Below are 13,073 nucleotides of genomic sequence, written 5' to 3'. Positions count from 1 at the left end.
TAAATGAATCTCATTCAAATGGATAACAACTGTGATTACTGATCTATATTATTTGCTAATTAATGATTTTAAATAATACAATAATTAGGTAAGCAATTTTATAATTTATGTTTCAAAATAGAATATACTTTTAATTTTTTTTGTAATATATAATGGATATTTACGTACAAAAAAGAATCGAACAGAGTGTATATTTTAATGGGACAGAAAAAATATTGAAATTTCTTACAGAGGTCTAATTAGGTCTTCCACGTGCTCTATTTTTTTAAAAATAATTTACCCTATTTTAAAATTGTTGTTTACAGGGTAAAGTGATAGCATCAAGCAAGTGTTGGGCAGTGAAAAACGAAACTTCCTCTTTAAGGCAACGCCCCTCCCATCGAAAAGTATTTGGTTATGTGAAAAGTACCTGTGCCTGTTGCCCTTATAGGATTAAAGAGACTTTGAGAATTTATACGTAAGAGTTAATTGAAGGATATGCGAAAAGAACAAAATCTTTACTTAAGCTCCTGTATAGAGGTTAGGATACACCCTGTCACCAGCCGGGAAGAGCTATTTCTTTTATGTATTGAGGGCTTGTCTACCCTGAATTACTTCCATGCAAATACACACCATACATGTTTTCAAGGGATTTGGTTGTTAGAAAACTATCAAATAATTGTGATATAAATATTACAATAAATTTTACTGTATTAACAATATATTCGGCGTAGCCAAAAAATGTAACCGTAAGCTTGGTTTGCTTTGTTCAAAAATGTACTATTTGAGTAAATAGTAAATTACAGTGTTTTAATAAGACTTTACAACTTAAATATTATCTACAAGACACTTAAGTCCGTACACCCACCATGCTGATAATTGGACCAGGCCAATTATCATTGCTCTATCAAAAGTCCTTAAATTTTTGTTTTACGCGGCATTTCAAGTAATCATCGATTGCACCGTATTACTTATTCAAACTGTTCAATTGGAATTAACCAGCATCGACAGAAATGGATTGAACCATCGAAGATGCCCATACGGATATAGCGTTAAGCTTCACTCAGAAAGTATCTTTGCCGCAAGCCCCGGAAAAATCGCTATCACGGAACCGAGGCATTGTTCCATCTTTTTAAACATCCGCCGTTGGAAATCGGCCCATCCTAAATCAGCTATCGTGCTATCAGCTAACTATTTCAGTGTAAATTAAACAAACAAAGAGCTGTAGGCTTAAAAACATCATCTGTAGCTTTTACCAAGGTACTGTCCTGTTCTATTTTAACAGCTTGGCTTCAATTTACATATTCAGTTTTTCTTGTACTTTTCTGTGCATCGTATCGCTTTGTCCCTTTAACTGATTCTCATAATTGGTTCGAAATCAAAATTATTCCTGAGACTTTTCATTTAATCACTTTTAAAGTGAATCTAACTTAAAAGCTGACAGCTTATCTATCTCATTTTTAAATGATAGGGAATTGTTTATTAGCTGATCAATTGATTTCTTGTAAAGTTATTTAGTCGGACACTTTCGAATGTATAACTCTAATATGTTTGTCATTTGGCTTATACGCAGAATGACACATATCCCTAGTAAGTTATTATGAATAAACTTATACTTCCTCTAATCTCTGAATAAGATCAATTTTAAATCCGTATAAATAATCGCAAATGTAATTCTTGTGTTGACTGTTAAAATAAAGCACGTAACGCTTTTAAAAGATATAAAAGTAATTAACAAAAGATTTTAATGCCTATTGCAAACTTAACCGGTGTTTATTTTCACAAGGGTAGCCCAACTTGGACAGAAAATTAAAGGGTTCCCACAACTACAAGCAGAAAATCCTTTTCGGGAGGCTCAAGCCCGCATATAATACAACAATTGGTGCAAATATTCGCAATGAAATGTACTCTACCCAACGTCAAGTATTACCGATGCAAGTGCGAGGCGAACTGCTGAGCTGCGCCAAATTCCACTTGACATCCTCTTCTGATATTACATGCCCACATACAAATGTTAACAGCCACAATTTCATCAACATATCATAGCAAGGCATGGAAACAATGAAAATCCTGTACGATGATGAAATAAAATAAAATTATTATTGGACAGCAAAATGCTGGAATGTTGGCAACTTGTGCAATACGCGTATCAAGGCTTGCATTTTAATTATAGCCGCAGGCCAGGCTGCCTGCACACAATCGATACACCAACAAAGGGCATGCTTATTCCTTAATAAAATTTGCAGAGAACATTGAAACAAAGGTGCGGGGAAATCAAAGGTATGTATAAAATCGACTTAATTAATGATCTGCACATAATTATGATTTTATCTATGCTTCTATTCTATCTTTGGATCCTGAAATGAACGAGGACCTTAACTGGTCTACGGGTTCACCTGACCAAACCTAAAAGCTATCTAAAAATGCATTTACTATTTAAACATAATTCGTTTTACGAAGATACAGAGATAAATCTGGGTAACTTGGCAAATATTTCTACTTAGATGAAAACTAAAAAAAAACAGATGGTGTTATTTGAGAGACGGTTGATATAAGATTAAAGATTAAAGATTAATTAAAATAAAATTCTACATTTTAGAAGGTAATACCTATAAGAATGCTCTTGAGTTACACATGCATATCTTTGTCTATTTCACATATCATCTGTATTCACTTTTTCATTATATTCATCAGGTTTTTTGATTATGAAGGCGAAGGTGCCATATACATATGTCTACTTGTGATTACAGCACCATTCGCATTTAGGTCGAAGAATACATAAATGCCATTATTTTGGTCGGTCTATAATTGTCTTGTATAATTGTCTTATCTGAATCAACAATCAACATAAAAACAAATTAAACTGGCCCAATTCAGGGCCTATGTAAGAAGTTCACTTTAAGCCAATAGGCTAATAAGTATTGAAAGGACCTGTTCTGAAAAGCGGGTGTGATCAATTATCATTCCGGCTTTTGAAAGCATGAAAAAAAATACTTAAATGCTTAAAACTAATCCATTGAACTTTTGAAAGCTTTTTGTTTATAATCGTAAAATCGAATGAAAGCAAAATTGGAACCATAATAATGAATAAAACGATGAATATGCATTTGTCAGGATATTAAAAGCTTCGTGGTTTTGCGGTTTTCCTTTTCTTTTTTGTTATTTATTGAAAAGAGACCCCACAGATGTTGTATTAATCTTGTCCGGCACTTTGTTCAACTGTGGCAGTGCATCCTTTTTGGTTTTATTGTATTTCTGAAGAACGGGCGAACGGACAATGGCACTTTTCAGCAATGTGCAAAAATTTTATTTGAAAATTAAAAATAAAATTCTGTGGCAGCAATTACAGGCCGGTCCGCTCCGCTCCGTTCCGTTCCGGGCATCGGACTCGGTTCGCTTGGCACCGAATGCATTTGCATTCGTAATGTTAGCTCGCATTGATGCCAGATTTTCGATGCCAATTTCATTGCTGGCATCGATTGGGCAACTGGGTGGATTCAGTTGGGGACTGGGCCGGTGTTTTACCATTGAAATATGGCAAAGACAAATTATTGGTTTTTCTTTGAGTGCGCTTAAAATGAGGCAAACAGTTTAATTAAAATGAAGTGGAGCAACGCGTGTGAATGGCAATTCACATTGCGGTAACGCCGGAATTGATGAATGCGTTTCGTATGGCAAATGGGAAAAATATGATATAGGTCGTACGAATTTCAGCGTTTAATTAGCTAGTTAGCTTGCGGCGTAATTCAAATGAAATATATTCAGTAAACGTGAAAGGGTACTTACCCTAATGCTGCGTTCCAGGTTCCAATTTTAAAGAAAAATTGTATTCTCTGTATAAATATAATGAAAGTAAAACCTAGAATGAAATTAAATTGGAATATGGAATTTTTTATTAAAAAATTTGATATAAATAAATAAACAAATGTTGTTACATACAGGATATCGATATCGATTTTTATCAATTGCTTGGAAACGGAGTAAGTTATCGATTATCGGAAACAAACTTAAATTTCAAGTCTCTGCTCTTATAGGTTCTGAGATCCTTGCTTTCATACATACGGACAGACGGACATGGCTAGATCGACTCGGCTATTTTTGCTGATCAAGAATATATATAACTTATGGGGTCGGAGATGCTTCCTTCTGCCTGTTACATACATTTGGATTTCGCACAAATACAATATACCCTTATACACATTTTTAATGGGTTCAGGGTATAAAAACTATAAATTGATAAACTAAAACAGGAACGATTCTACTGTCTGCTTTTATGCGTACGATCTATTGACATATTGAATCAGATTTATTATTTATTTCAATTTAAATAATGGGCCTTTAAAACTGTTAATTTTTCTGTCTCTAACTCATATAAATCTCGTTAAAAGCGGACAATTATCAAAAATGCATTGTTTATTTGCGCATTCAATTAACGTAGCACTTCTGAGTGTAAACTGAAATCGCAATACTATCATTGACCGATTGATGTTAATATTATTTCGTTGCCCAACCACGAGAAATCAATCAGTTTGCCCAGTTCCAGCCTGCTGTTAATTTGTGTTCTCAATTTAAATAGCATTCATTGCGTATGCAACACGTTTATTATGCACATTTATCGCATTCCACAAACAGTGTGCGCTTAAAACGATTTAACATGCCTATTTATACAGTCGATTGTACATTAATGAGCAGACCAACCGCAAATTGTTAAATACTCGACATTCTATATAATATGTGACTCTGCCAGAACGGTTTTAATGTGCACAAATTGCCAGTATTCATTTCCGTTTCAATTGCCTGGACCATAGATCGCAACAAAGATTCAATTTCCAGCGTTAAACAGGAAAAATATTTTGATTGCAATTATGACAATAAACAATAGGAAGGTTAAATAAATTTGTTTGTTTGTTTTTTTGTTGTTGTTAGAAAACTATAAGTTTTAACGTTTTCCAAGTAGCATTATAATTACCATAGCTTCTCTTCACTTCTGTTTGCTACAAGTTTGTGAATACTTAAATGAGTTCTAGCAATGGAAACTGATTTTTTTTTTACTAGTTGTAACTTTTAAATAAAAACAAATATTACAGCTTTTTTAAGTTTAAGAGACATACAATGTGACGAGAAAGACAGAGTATTTTTCGTAAATTTTACAAACTTCCGCTGTTCATAAATGGGTGGCAAATAAATTTTGTAAGCTTGCAGAATTTTTAAAATAATAAGCCTTTATATGCGCTATTAATGCATGTATATCAACTCCACGGTTTCTTTTGTAGCATACTTTTTTGAGCATTTGTAGCTTTCGCTTATTAACAAGCATATAAAGCCCCACTCAAAAAAGACTCAAAGATACCCTATAGCCAGTTCTTAGAAACAGGATTTCTTTGATGATGTTAGCTCATTGTAATTTATTTTATTCTGTCCTACCTTGTAGTTGAACACTAGCCATTCCCACAAAAAGTACGGGGTATATTCTTAGCGACTCGCGACACGGCATTCTCGTGTTTAATATGATTACTTTTCATTAACAAAGTTTTTATAATACTAAAAGTCTAGTTTCAGTGTGGACCCTACATTCACTTCAGCGTGCCAGAACAATGGACGTTGCGAACATTGACAACAAATTGTTGAGCTGCTTGTATATGCGGTGTTGGGCTCCACTTGCTTGTTTCAGCAGAAAAAGGGAAAAATTAATAAAATGTACAATATTTAAGCCCTGCATCATAAATGTGTGTGTGTGTGTGTGTGTGTGTGTGTGTGTGTGTGTGAATGTGTTTGTTTGTGTGTGTGTTTGTGTAGTTGCCGTCGATTCTATTTCATTTTCGCTTATACGCAACATGAGGCTGTCTGCGCTGTTGGCGATAACGTGGCGTATACGTAATATGTGTAATAGGAACACATTCTGACTCACACACGCACATACACACACGCTTACATGTATGCGCATGTGCTTAGATTGCAGCCCTGGCTTGCCAGTTTCGCCCATTGGCTGCGCTCCAGATTATAGGGCCTGTGTGCAATTGATGTTACCATGGGGAATTTGTATTAATTAGTCTGGGATCGTGTGCACCATCCGCGTGTAACTTGGCCAAATTGAAAAGGCTTTAGTTTGGCAACGCTGTGAACTAGTCTAAGTTAGGAGCCAGAATTGGGATGTGATAAATTAATTGAGCAAATTCTTGGGAGAACAACTGAGACTATTTTTAAGTATATTCTTTACATACACTTTCTGTATAAGTGCAGGGATCTATAGGTTTCTATTATGCTGAATGAAGCCCAAACACAAGTTACACATGGACATTTTTATTTTATATATTAAGCCTTGTTGCTGCCTGATTATTGAAAAGATAAAGCACGCGTCATACACATAAGCTATGTTATTCGCTGACATATGTTGATTAAAAACTTTAAATATGCACATGTATGAAACATTTATAAAAACGCTTTTTTTTACTTAAAGTGTGAAAGGTTTAAGTAAAAACACATGCGAAAATTAAAGTTCAGAAATTAAATTTTAAAATATTGCATAAAATGTGAATGAATATGAGTTGATGAGAAACACGATTTTAGAATGTATATTATAGATAAATTAATAAGAGTCTACAAATGTGGATGAAACATTATTATTATAATTTTCAAACGTTGCCCAAACAGCAAAACCTTTTTGTGAGGACTCTTCTATAATTGAAGATGGCAGCCCTCAAATTGATATGCTTCACGACGGAAGTGTACATTTATCTCGCTTTGAGTGCAACTCAGACAACATAAAGGGCATCCCAGTGTCAGACAGACCGTTCCCGGCAATTTTTCGCTATTACTCCTGCCATTCTCATTTTTCCTTTCATATGACATGCCATTCACTCAGCTGTCGTTGCCATAAGTGACCAATGTCCATTCCCCGACGGGGTCTGCGAGCTGAGCTGAGTCCCCATGACCCAAAAGACATTGCTCTTATGTCTTGCTGAAGACACACACTGGATGAGACAAAGTAATGAAATGTTGGCTCTGCTGCCGAGATAGTTTGTATTTATGGAGCACGTCTGGAGCAAGTGCTTCGAAAAGTGTCCCCAGTTGTTGCGTTTCACAATTGTTTCTGATTTGGCGCAGGATGCTAATAACAATTTCCCCCCGGCAAATTGTGCCAGCGAGTGTGCTTAAAAACCCATTGAACACAAGGATTCCGAATGTTTGTTCCCTTCACTCAATCTCTCAGTGTCATTCTGTCTCTGCCTCTCTGTCATTTGCTTCTTTAGCACTTTGAACCCAGTCCACACAACCTCCTTAGTGGGCTAACAACTGTTACCTCCGGTTTTGGGTTGTACTTTTGGCATAACTACAGAAACGTTTCCTCAATAATTTTTCCGCCGGCTGTTTAACAAACTTTACCGGCGCCGTCTTCGACCTATGCCACGTCTTCCGCCTTGTACTTTTCACAGTCCACAGAGCCTGAAGGCAGAGAAAACAAGCACAGTTAACGGAGAGCTGCAGCGTCAGGAGTCAACTGTGAAGCGGGCTGCGTTTTATTTCATTTCCGGCGGTTTTGCAAGTTTTGCATATATTGATATCTGCAGAGATTTTTATTCTGCGGCTGCCTATTTCATAGAGGAAATGGAATTGCCAAGTGCAACTTATTTGATTTGTGTTTAAAAAGATGTTCTAGTCTAAGTTGCGAATCGGGCTTATGAAATATTAACTGGAAATTTTCTTGAATTACACGATGGTAAAGCTTAGAGTGCAACGTTTAAAAAATAACATGCCCGAAGTCAAGAGCAAATAGTGAACGTTTGTTTCGTATTCACTTTATTTATGTTTAATTGAAAAATAAATTAAGAAAAATGCAAAATAAATACCAACCGAAAACAAACCTCTTTTTCTAGCGTTCATTAAAAAAGTTTTTAGGCCAAAAGCAACACGTACGAACGAAAACTTTGCAATTGTCAAAAACTGCAACAAGGAACTCAACCGCAAAAAAGACAGCACTGGAAAAGTTTCAAGAGTCAACTGCTCGGCAACTGCCGCTGCACATTCTTAATAAAAAGCAACAGAGTCCCTTTTGTCCCTGCTCCTCCAAAGCGTTACCATCGAAAAGTAGATGCTTCAAAAAGTTTGACATCTGATGCCAGAAAATGGCAGACACAGAGAGTTCTGCAAATTAAAACAATGTCAGCGACTTTGATGCAACAATTTGCAGTGTTGCGCGTTGATTAGAGTTTCCAGTGGGCCGTGCACAAAGCCAGTTGGCAGCACGCCTAAGCGGCAGCCATATTAATTTTTCATTTCTCAGCTCTCTGTCGTTGCTATCCAGCAACAATTTTCGGCTGCCTTTCCTTTTTCTACCCTGACAACGGACTAAAAGGGCTATGATGATTTTATGCAAATGTATCTAACAGATCCCCTACTCGCTACAAAAGCTAAATACTTGAGACGCAGATCTTTTGATACCATTTGCCATTTTCTTACACAACGATATCAGCATAATCAAAAGATAAAATGAGCTATAGATGATATACATATATATATTAATTTAAAGCATATGCAGATTGTTGATTGATTTAGAAACATATCATTAGAATACCTATTCAACTATATAGCTATTCGAGTTAGGCACTAGATAAAGGGTATTTCCTATTCCATATACCACTTCAAGTCAAAAATACACGTCATTCCAAAAAATATAAGAGGTTATGGTTTTGAAATAAAAGTTCTTACGCAGATGACCTATATTTTAGATGATCTATATTTCGATAATTTCCCTAGTTTCGATTTTAGGCTTGGGCTTTTGAGTATAACTCTAAGATTACAGATAGCTATGGACACTACATTTTATGCTCAATATTTCGTGTTGTATATTCATTTCAATGATTTCGGAAGCTCTTTCATGCTTCTTATCTTTCTGTTGAAATACAGGGTATTTACCACTCGAGCACTCTGAGCAGATACTCGCTTTGTTTCGTTCTTTTGGTTTTGTTTGCTGCATTTTGTATTTTATATTTTGCTTTTATTGCTTGCGCTTTCGTAAATCTTTCATCACTCGTCGTGATCCGCTCCTTGCCCTGGTGGGTGGCACAGCTGTTGGCGTAATTTCTCTACGTCCTGCAACTTGTCGTCCAACCTCTGGTACTCATCCTTGTGCTTGTCACACTATTTATGAGTTTATTATTTTTTCGCTGCTCCATTATTCGGCTCGCACCCAGCTCGCAGTGCTTAAAACTTCTTTCATTACAAGTGCTGCAATTTCTCATAGTTTTATTTATTTATTTATTATTTTTTTTGTTTTTAGTTTTGTTTTTTTTTTTTGTTTTTGGAGCGGTTAACATTTTTTACCCCTTGCGCTTATACTGCTGTTATTTATTTAGTGGCTTTATTTTTATATTTTCATTTTTCGCCCCTTTTCCGCAGTTGCTTAAATTGTTTGCAATTTTTGTCAGTGGCGGTTGGCGCTGCGTGTTTTATTATGAAAGCAGACGACGACGACGGCATTGGCCAGATAAATAGTTGTTTTATTTTCCAACTAGTGTTGATTTTTATTTTGCTGTTGTTGTAGCCGGATTTTAATTATTGCCATGTTGGTTTTTGGTTACCGCCCTGCACTCGCCACAAATGAGTATTTTGTGCAGTTGCCAATTTGTTGCAGCCAATTTTCTGCTTGGTTAACTCATAAATTGCTCAGGAAACGACATTTTCATAGAGGCTGACAAACTTTTCTGCTGCCAATGATAAGCCAATAAAGTCTCTTTGGCAACTTTATAAGCTTTATTAAAATACAGACTTTGAATCATTGCAAAGCGTTAGTCGGAGAAATCCTCGGCTAATTTGAAGACTTGTCATTCTGTATTTACTCATTCATTATTTTCATAGCCGTGTCGAGGGTATTGTAATTTTGTCATTAAACATATAACGCTTAGAAGGAATCACATCCGACTCCGTGCCATGCCCGCTTTTCTGTCTGTTTGTCCGTTTGTTTCTATTCAAACTAGTCTTTTAGCATATTATACTCTCTTTGCAATGGTCCATATTTCTGTTGCTAGCGGCGTATCACTATGCTCCTTACATACATTTAATCTTCTATAAAAAAAGGTTTTGTTTTCAAATTTCACATATATTAGCCACATCTTATCAGCATCTACTATTATCACATATGGCTTTATAGTAAGAATCTGTAGAAAAATGAGTTTCTCATTTCCAAGTAATCTTCACCAAAATATTTAATTACAAACTTTACGAATCTACTTTAGTGATGTTCACCAAAAAGAGTTTATTATTTTTTGCAATATATAGTAAGAAATGAAAATACTTTAAGCCCAAGAAATTGCCATCAATTTAAAGCAACTGTAATTTTTCAACGGCCCCTTAGTTCGTAAGTATACCATAAACTATGAAAACTCTTGACTAAACTTTACAATCACTTGAGGGAAATGTCGCTCCCCGCAACTGAACTCATCACACTCAAGTTCAACTTTTTGCCCAAAATCAAGCCAAGCGATGTGTTTTACAACTTTACAAGAAGCCCTTAAGCAGCTAAAAAAAAAAAAAGATTTCTTTGCCAAGTATTTACCACTTATATGCATAAAATGTGCAACAGACGCAGTGGCAAATACTTGAACATTTATTTCATTGACTCGCAAAGCAGCATTCTGGGGTGCTTCATGCAAACAGTTGCAGAGTCGACACTCAAAAGCTAGGGATTTCTTTGCCTCACACCTGATTCTTACTATAATTTCTGCAACTTTTTCCCACAACTTATTTGCATATCAAATAAATATAAGATATATACATACGTATATACATTTATATGCGTTAATCTTTTTTGTTTGAAATAGTTACATATACACAATACTAAATATCATTTATCAAAGAATAAACCGAACACTATTTCGATCCTTTAATAGCCTAGTATGCAGGGTACAGAGTTTAGCTATAATATTTACACTGAAAAAAATCGAGTTTTATTAAACCAGAGATGCACCGACTAATCTATTTTCAATGTAAAAGTATTACACTTAATTAGTTTGTATTTATTCATTGCATTAATTACTTGATCTGAAAAAGTCGACCTTTTTTTGTTAATTGGTTACACAATATTATATATTCAAAATTCAATGAAATTGGAAATCAATCTGTTTGGCGTTAAAAATTAAAAGATTGAGTCGTCTTTTTTTGGGGGCACAATTTAAATGGATAGTATAAAAAAATGCTACAACATCTGGCACAAAGCACATCATCAACAACAACGGAAACAACAACATTGGGACAATGCCCAAGAGCAACAGCTGTACGAGAGCATTGGACAACGCGTTGTCATTCTGCAATCCAATATCCGGTCAAATATATTTGCTATGCTTTGCTTTTCACTTTTACCTTTTTTGTTTATTATCAACCGGTGCCAAATATATATTAAATACATATGCGTATGTAAATACCTTATGTATACAGTTTGTGCTTTTGTTTGTACGAGAACGTGGTGTAAATAAATACGTAAGGAATAAACTGCCTTGTGGATTTATTCAAATGATCTCTCTTTTACACACAAAATGTATTAAATAATACACGCATACAAAGGTAACATAATTACACATCACTCTCACAATTTAATTGGCCCAAAAAAATTATTGTCAAGCAATTTGTAACAAGGTTCAAAAAATCAAACACATAAATTAGAGCAATAAGAGAGAGTAAGGCATCAAAATTATATTAAATTACAATTTATATACAATAATAAAAAAAATCAAATTCATGAATCGCCTAAGGGTCGGCATATTAAAAAGAATCACACGTGCGCTTCTTAATAAAAAGTCTTCTTTATGTATACTAAACATAATATATATATTTTTTTAGTTATACACATTTTATATTGTAAATATTAATTAAGACAGATAACAAATTGTGCTGAAAATCACATTTTGTTCCGTTTATTAGTCTAGCTTTGAGTTAAAGCTCTTAAATTCGGAAGTGTGTTTTTCCAGCAAAGCATTGCATACAATATATTAAAGGGATCAGTACCTTCTGGTATGCTCCAAGCAAAAGACTGTACACTAGAGATATAGTTAAAAATTGTGATATTAGAAACTGTTTTACTTGCTTAAACTTTCTCTTTATTTTATTAATCGCTTACGCTCTGATCTCAACTGTTCTGTGCTGAATGAGATCTACATAAAAGGCGGCTTATTCTTGGTTTAAGTGTATTTATGCTAGCAAATACCCTTAAACACTAATGTGATAATCCATAAACTGTTTAAAAGCTATGCATGGCAAGTTTGATAGAAGAGCACAGTCAAAGGCTGAACGGACGGACGGACAGGTGCAACTTGTCGTGCTGATCAGGAGGGTCCTCTGACAACGTTATCAAACATATTTGGAACTGTCAGGAACATTCCAAAATACGCATTCACAGCCAATTGTAGCAAATACCCGTCAGCTACTGCCATGGAAGTTGCTATCGCTATTGATGCGCTGTTCGTTCTGGCTGACTGTTTGACTGGGGTGGTGGCTGTTGATTTTACTACAAAATAAATACGCGCCCAGCGGGGCAGAGAGACAAGACAGAGCAAAATAAATAACATAAAGTCCAAACTGATAAGCAAAAAAGCGGACGTCAGTTGACATACGAAAACCGAAGCGAAACCGAATGAAATCAAATCAAATCAAAACAGAGAAGTCGCCGCAGTTTCTGCTGCTGGCGGTCCTTGATATATGGACAGCTAGATGGCATAGGCACAGATATATGGCAGATATATGTAATATGTAAGTAGATATATGTCAGCGCGATAGTGCCGATGATAATACAAACTGACAGCCATTAGAATGGCACATGGCATGCGTTTCAGCCTCGGCTTGATATACGCGCCGCAATTTTCATTCACATTCAGTTCATTCACGACATACTCAATGTAAGCCGAAACCGAAAAGATGCTGGAAAATGGGCAGCGACAGCGACAACGATTGTAGCGCTATCTCTGTAGGAGCCGAGCCGGGACCGAGACTTCAAATCAGCTTTGTCTCTTCGGATGTGTGTGTGTGTGTGTGTGTGTGTGTGTGTGTGTGTGTGTGTGTGTGTGTGTGTGTGTGTGTGTGTGTGTGTGTGTGTGTGTGTGTGTGCA

This window comes from Drosophila novamexicana, unplaced genomic scaffold (genome assembly GCF_003285875.2).
Source record: "Drosophila novamexicana strain 15010-1031.04,08,12 unplaced genomic scaffold, DnovRS2.1 tig00000739-arrow-arrow-pilon, whole genome shotgun sequence".
Lineage (NCBI taxonomy): Eukaryota > Metazoa > Arthropoda > Insecta > Diptera > Drosophilidae > Drosophila > Drosophila novamexicana.
The sequence above is the reverse complement of the archived record's forward strand: the minus strand, read 5'-3'. Positions refer to the sequence as shown.